This window comes from Pinus tabuliformis, chromosome Q (genome assembly GCF_031772625.1).
Source record: "Pinus tabuliformis cultivar Carrire ecotype Pingquan chromosome Q, CPIR1, whole genome shotgun sequence".
Classification (NCBI taxonomy): Eukaryota; Viridiplantae; Streptophyta; class Pinopsida; order Pinales; family Pinaceae; genus Pinus; species Pinus tabuliformis.
The window spans coordinates 28,910,847-28,918,245 of record NC_142296.1 but is presented as its reverse complement, the minus strand read 5'-3'; positions in this window follow the sequence as shown (position 1 = coordinate 28,918,245).

Here is a 7,399-nt window from a genome sequence, read left to right as displayed (position 1 = left end):
TCCTTTACTTCTGGTGATGTTGAAGGTTGGGCCCTCAACTGTAGCTTGGTAATTTGCAGGTTCAACTCCAACTGAACCCGTGCCATCTTAGTCTTAGTGTCGCGAACCCCTATGGCCAACTTGCGGATGCGAACCTCGATTGTCTCCTCCTCCAGAATGGCCAACTCTGGGACCATTTGGCATGCCTCCTCAATGACCTGCATAATCCTCTTGCTCTAAGTGGTCGCCTCGGTCTTGGTGGTGATGGCAGCATTTCTTTGTAGGGCCATATGTTTGTTGTTGATCCATTGTTCACTGATTACCTGGAGGGCGCGATGCTCATGGTCCCTTAGCTCTGCAATTACTCCATCCAGAAAGAGGTGGAATGCTTCGCGCGGAAGCACTGCCAGGTTCAGTGCAACTCCTTGCCTGTCAGTCTCATTATCTGTGGTTAGTGCTCCATCCAGTAGCACTATCACAGTGGAAGCCTTCATGCGCAGCATATCAAAAGCCTCTGAAGTGCCAATAGCCAAGCTGGCACACACCATGCCAGCTTGCGATGCATGGGTCTGCAACTCCTATAACTCAGTCTGGATGGCCCCTAGGATGATCTGTTGAGGTTGTTCAAATTGCTGCAGAGCCTCCACAGTGACATCCCTGACTGTGTCACCGATATCATGTATGTCGCCCTTTGTCAGTGTGATAGGGTCCAACAAGGTCTTGGTCGCCTTTGATTTCTTCCTGGACCATCCCTTTTCTAGCTTTCTTGGGCACTTAATGCGAGCGAATGTCTCCTAAGGGTCTACACCGCGTTGTTCTATTTCTTCCTCTTCTATCTCAGACGAAGGTGACCTCGCACCTTTGTAAGAGCCATGCTCTGTTCCACCTATCTGCTTTCCTACCTGCTTTCCTACCTACTCCACTTGGGCCTTATCAGTGGCCTCCTTTTTCCTCTTCTTGACCAACTGCGCCATCTTTAGCTTGGCCTCCTCCTTCTTCTTCTGCGCAGTGGACTTGCTTCCGCACATCGCCAAGTCCATGGTAGTGCACCACTTTGCTGGCCATTGATCAAGCATCGCATCAATGGCATCATCCGTGGCCAGATAAAGCAAGTCGCACCACTTCTGTGCAGGGTCCTTTTACGCCCTTATTGATACTCGATGGAAATCAGCTTTGAACTCAGCGTAGCCCTATAGATTGACATATACCATGGGCAACAATCGTGGCTTGCGATTGACGGCCATCCTGATGTTCATCTCCATCAAGATCCAGAATATCTTGCTATCCCAGACTCGTTGTGTGTCCTTGGTCGCCCACAGCGAAGCATACTTCACTGCTTCAGGGAGGTCTGGCGTGACCAAAGGGAACTGACTGTCCTCTGGTAGCTCCCACGCTACCAACACAATCAACAGCAACAGCCACGCGTTGTGGAATGTCTTGCTGAGCTCTTGTGCTTCACGACAGTTCATTAGGAACTCCCCGCAAAGGTAGTTCGACTAATTAAAATGGACTCCTTTAGTGCACTGTTGTGCGAGCGTGATGACAGGCACTAGCACCTCATCAGCGTGACACTTTCGCATCACCTTCCCTGTGAGGATCTGCGTGGCTACCTTCATAGTGGGGTCGCAAATGCTGGAGATAGCATACCCACGTGGCTTCTTCACCAGCTTCAATTTCTCCTACATTGACTCTGCAAGAGCCTATTCGCCACCCTTTCCACCAAATATCATCACTGGATTCTCACATGTATATGGAAGGTGCGTTTTTTGGTGAATCAACCTATCTATGATGGGTATCAGCTCCTCCAGCCACAGACACCCATCATGCACCAAGCACAATACTGTTAAACTTGTCCTCAAAACTGAATGTCATCATGAATCCCTCACGCAGGATATCCCATTCGCCTGTCCCATGGCGAAGCTCGCTTTCTAGAGGTACTATTATGCATAGTGATTTATTCTCAAATATCATCTTCTGCTTCTTTAGATTGATTACCCCATTCATATCAGTGGCCCAGTCAATTCCTAGGAGCGTAGGATAGGGATTATTGTCATCCGCTATCTCTATTACTTCAAAATTAGCCAGCGCACTCACTCCCTCAATATCCACAGTCACCCCCTGTAGCTGTCCCATGGGGATGATCTTTTGATGATTGGCCATCCTTAGCTGAATCAAAGACCATTGTAGTGTGGGTCTCCCCATCTGTCCCCAAGTCTACTTTGGTACAATGTTTGCATCTGACCCCATGTCCAAAATAACCTAATCCATTTCATACTCTCCTATCTACGTGGTCAGTCTCATCTCCTGTCTCGTTATTGTTTTATGATTTCCAATCTTTCGTACTATGCGCGGCTCACCTAGTGCGGTTCTAGCGCATCTATTGATGAGCTCTTGTAACCCTTTCACGACCTTGCTATCGCACAATAACTTCATACAAGTCTCTAGGAAAGTTGGGAGCATAAAGGGGTCCATCTCCTGCTCAGGCTTATCCTTGCTTTCTAAGGTGGAAGCCTCAGTGAAGCTCTTCTTAGCTTCCATGAAGGTTTCACGTGTGTGCTGCAAATCAAACTCAGCCTCTTTCGCTGGAGCTTTACGAACCCATGTACTATCTTCTGGTTGTTCGCCCTTGTCATCTCCTGTCGCTATTCCACTTCTCAGCACTATATTTACATTTGGATCCTCTTCGCGAGGCTCAAACCTCATTATCTGCAGGTTCTAAATCAACGGAGGTGGTAGCGCCCCCTTTCACGTATCCTAGCTATCAGTGTAGGAAAGTCTTCCATTTCATAATCAAACAGCGTGAAATACTTGGACGACGGATGTGTTGGATTAGTGAAATCGCGGGCATAGTGTCATGGTCCTCCACAATTGTAGCAAATCAACTGTCCTCAACCTCTGCTAGGTCCTCCTTGGCCTCAGCCTCGTCCATGCCCCTGAAATCCTGTTCGCGCCATCCCTGCACTCTGGTTTGGGGGGTGTGTTTCTGCCTGAACCCTATAGGAGAGAGTTCTATCGATAATTAATTCAAAAATCCTGCAATTACACTCATCATGCCCTACCGACCTACAAAAGTTGCAGAACAGCTGTTGTGGTGCCTGTATAAACTTCTGCAACAAATGACAGTTATCTATGGCATGTTTTCTTGCTACCTGACAGATAGCGCACCATAATGCAGGCCTCGCGCTAGGTCCTGCTTGAGATTTTGGCCTTAAAGGCATCAGTCCCCCTCCTGCAATATAGTTCGCAAATACTGGGCAATGGTCCTTGTCATGTCCCTGACTCTTGCATTTCAAGCACCATACCTCCTCGCGCACCTCTAGTTGAACCGTCCTGTCCTGCTTCAGACTTTGCATCTCAAGGCATAGGTTCTTCAGCTATGCATGGATCTGCTGAACCCCCAGGTTTGGATCTTGCATCGGAGTTTCATGTAGTCTCATGGAAATCTCCAAGGCCTCTGCCTGAGTGGTTATCTTCTGCTGCAACAGCGCGACCCTTAAGTGTGGCAGTAGTGAAGCCACAAACCACTCGTAATGCTATCCGTCTATCAAATTCATGTTGGCTTCACATATTGTACACTTCAACCTCTGATCTAGTTCCCAAGGCATCTCGTCTGGTTGAATCACGATTTCTTTGAATCCCACAATCGGTTGTGCCTCAGATTTAGGCCTACTGAATTCTCTATTCAGTGTTTTCTAGATTTCTGCCACTCCAGCATTCGAGTTATCATTAGATTACTTGATATACCAGGTTAACGCACGATCTTCCATAGCACTAACTAGTGTCACCTTCTTTATATGATCATCTGTAACACCTTGAGCTTCCCATAAAACCCTCACAACAAACCAGAATTGGTCCGGGTCCTCATTTCCCAAGCCTTTGAACAAAGGCAGCTTCACTGTATTTTCCATACTGAACTGTGGTGGAGGTGGTACGGGTGAAGTTCGAGGCGATGGTGGTGAGGTCAGAGGTGGTGTGGGTGGAGGTGGTATTTGCAGGAATCCTTGTCTTATTAACTGGATAGAACTTCACGGAGAAACCTTCACTATCTCTTCCTCGTCACCTCGCGGAGGTGAAATCAATGGACTATACTCCAAACGCTTTTATCCTTCGTTCCTGTAAGTTTTCTGCTTCGCGTAGTTCCTAACATCACGGTAGCTGCATAACCCGTTTTTCACACAATAGCATTTTAATCCGGGTATTCAATGATTTTACATACTTACCTCGTGGTCCTTTGAAAAAGCGCTGCTCCACCTCGTTGTAGCTGACTGAGGTGATGACTGTGAATTCAGTCACAAATCCTCCTATGAAGTGATCAAGCCAATGATCAACAGCTCGGGTGATCTTTTCCTTAGATGCTTCCAATTTCTGTACTAGCTCCAGGGTCTAAATAATAGGACCATCATGTTTCCACCTTCCTTGGCTGTCTGCTAGCTTCACGATCCACTCATATAGCTCAATTGGGAAGGAGAAGAAAAATATCTCGTGGATCTCTGTATACAGGTATCTGTCCAACCACTGTTCCTTTGTTAGTCATGGGTTTCTATTCTCTTGTGTCACGAATTCGTGGATCTTCCTATCCAACCAGTCTTTGATCTCCTTCTTAGTTGGATTCTAGTGATACGACATCACACATCTCTTATGCAGAATCCAGTCTCGGCAACGGAAACATTTGTTGGCTTGAGGGGGCCTGACCCAGGTTCAGAATTAATTAGCCAAACAAATCCCTACACTACTGGCCCTTTCAGCATCATCCCATGGAGTGCGGACCAAAGTCTCACCCGAAGCAGTATGGGGGGATGTTGGAACCAAGTTTTCGCACCCTGAGATGGTTGTGATGTCATTTGATCACCTTTATCCTTGCCTTCGCGCAGGTTGATTTGCTCTAGGGCTTGCAAGACGAGCCCTTTATTCCATTCTTCAATACCTTCGTGGAAGGGAATGTTCAACCTTTGCGTAGCCCTAGCCTGCTGCTTAGGTACTTCGCGCTACTATGGCAGTGTGCCATATAGATTCCCCAATTAATCTAAGTGACTTGCTTATCTTATCAAATAATTGTAGTTAACATCACATAAACAGATAATTGTAAATGCATTCAATTATTCAATGTAATTGCATTCATTCTCACATCACATAAGCATAATAAAGGAAATTCATATAAAACATATCAAGATGCATTAACAGAACAAAGACACAGGAATTGTTGAATATTTCTCTTTATTGATATCTTCCAAGTGTTTACAAGCTATGTCTACCCTGTGCACATAGTTGCAGGGGTCCACACACTCATCTGCGGACTTCTACCCTAGGCCTCTACGCACTCAGCTGCAGAGCCTCTACCTACACTACAACCGAAGACTTAGACTTCTTACTTTAGAGCTACAACTCTCTTACATGGTATCTCCTTAAAACTACTTAGAGCTTAGCTCCTTTTATACAATCCCATGGTCCGTGAACCATGGGTAGATCTCTTACAACTGACTTTACTTTACAAAACTAAGAGCGGACTACCCTTTATGACATATGACACCTTCGCACTCCATGACCACAAAATGCAGAGACTTTACAATTTTATTACAAAATTTGACTCAAACATGGGCTTTTAGCCCCAAAACATCCCTTGTGGGATCCCGCTCCCAACACGTACCTTTAGATTCACCATCTTCTTCAAAACAACCCCCCTATCCAGAGCAGTTGGCCATGGAGAAGAGTCACCCCGAGTCCACCTTGGCTTCTGAATTAATGAATCTTTGTATAAAGGTTCCTTTACTTCAGGCTATCCGAGAAATTCTCATCTGTACCAATATCATTTGGGAATTGTCTTAAAAATACAGGGAGGAAGAGGGTAGCTAAGTTGATGATAGGATGTGTATTGATGGAGAAATATACAGATCCTGGAAACCCAGTTGTTTCTGTCCAGATCGTTGATATCCTTGTCTTTACTGTATTAATAGATGTAAGGGCGGCCATCAATGTGATGACCAGGAAAACCATGGAACAACTTGGGTTGAACCACATTCGTCCTACACCCACTGTGCTTGAACTTGCAGACAGATCTAAAATCAAGCCTGATGGAGTATTGGATGATGTGGTTGTCTCTATAGATTCATTGGAGTACCTCATGGATTTCATTGTTCTTCAGCCAAATAATCTCATGGGAGGACATCCTTTGATTCTGGGGTGACCATGGCTTGCCATGGCTGATGCCTATATTGGGTGTCGCTTTGGTGACATGTACATTTCACATGGAGACTCTAGGAAAAATATCACCTTATACCCACCTGCTAGATCTATTCGGGAACTCAAGGATACCTTATGGTTAGATTATGACAGTAGTGATGAGGAGACCTAACCTATTTCTTCGATTCAGCATCATACCGAGTATGCTCAGGATGGTGAATTGCGAGATTTCTTGAACAATCTAGACAGTATGCCTAGTTTTGATATGTTTCATCATATCTTTAGTCTATATTTTCAAGAGAACTCTGATTCCCAACCTTCCTTATCCCATACTGTGGCATCATATTCGTGTACACTTGAGCTCGAGACTACTCTTATTGAAATTAGTCTAGGCAAATCCTTACACATTCGTTCAGACCTGGATTCATCTCAACAAGAGAAGCTTGTTACCTTGTTGTGAGATCATTTGGATGCATTCACTTGGAGTTATGAAGACATGAAAGGAATTCCTCCTGAGACTTGTACTCATCATATCTATATCCAAGAGGGAGACCAACCTGTCTGACAACCCCAAAGACGAATGAATCTCGCACTAAGAGATATTGTTAAGGAAGAATTACAAAAAATCTTAGATGTTAATTTCATCTACCCCATTTTCTGACAGCCAGTGGGTCTCTCCATTAGTGATAGTCCCTAAGAAAGATGGTAGATGGCATATTTGCATTGACTATCGAGAATTAAACAAAGACACTCTCAAGGATTACTTTCCCCTTCCTTTCATTGATCAGGTGCTATATACCCTTGTCGGTAAAAAGTACTTTTCATTTTTAGATGGCTTTAGTGGGTATAACCAAATCCATATCGCACCTTCAGATCAAGAAAAAACCACCTTCACATGCCCTTGGGGTACATTTGCCTATCGAGTGCTTCCCTTTGGGTTGTGTAATGCACCTGCTACCTTTCAAAGGGCTGCGTTAGCTATATTTGCTGATCTTGAATGCGTTGAGATTTATATGGATGAATTTTCTGTGTTTGGTAACTCATTCGATGAAGCTCTTAAAAATTTAGAAAAAGTTCTTTTGCGTTGCCAAGAGGCCCATCTTGCTTTGAGCGATAAAAAATGTAGATTAATGTGCAAAGCAGGAGTGGTTCTTGGTCATTTGATTTTTAACAAAGGTATTCAGGTAGACCCCGCTAAAATTGAAGTTATTATTCGTTTGCCTGCACCCAAAACTCAAATGGA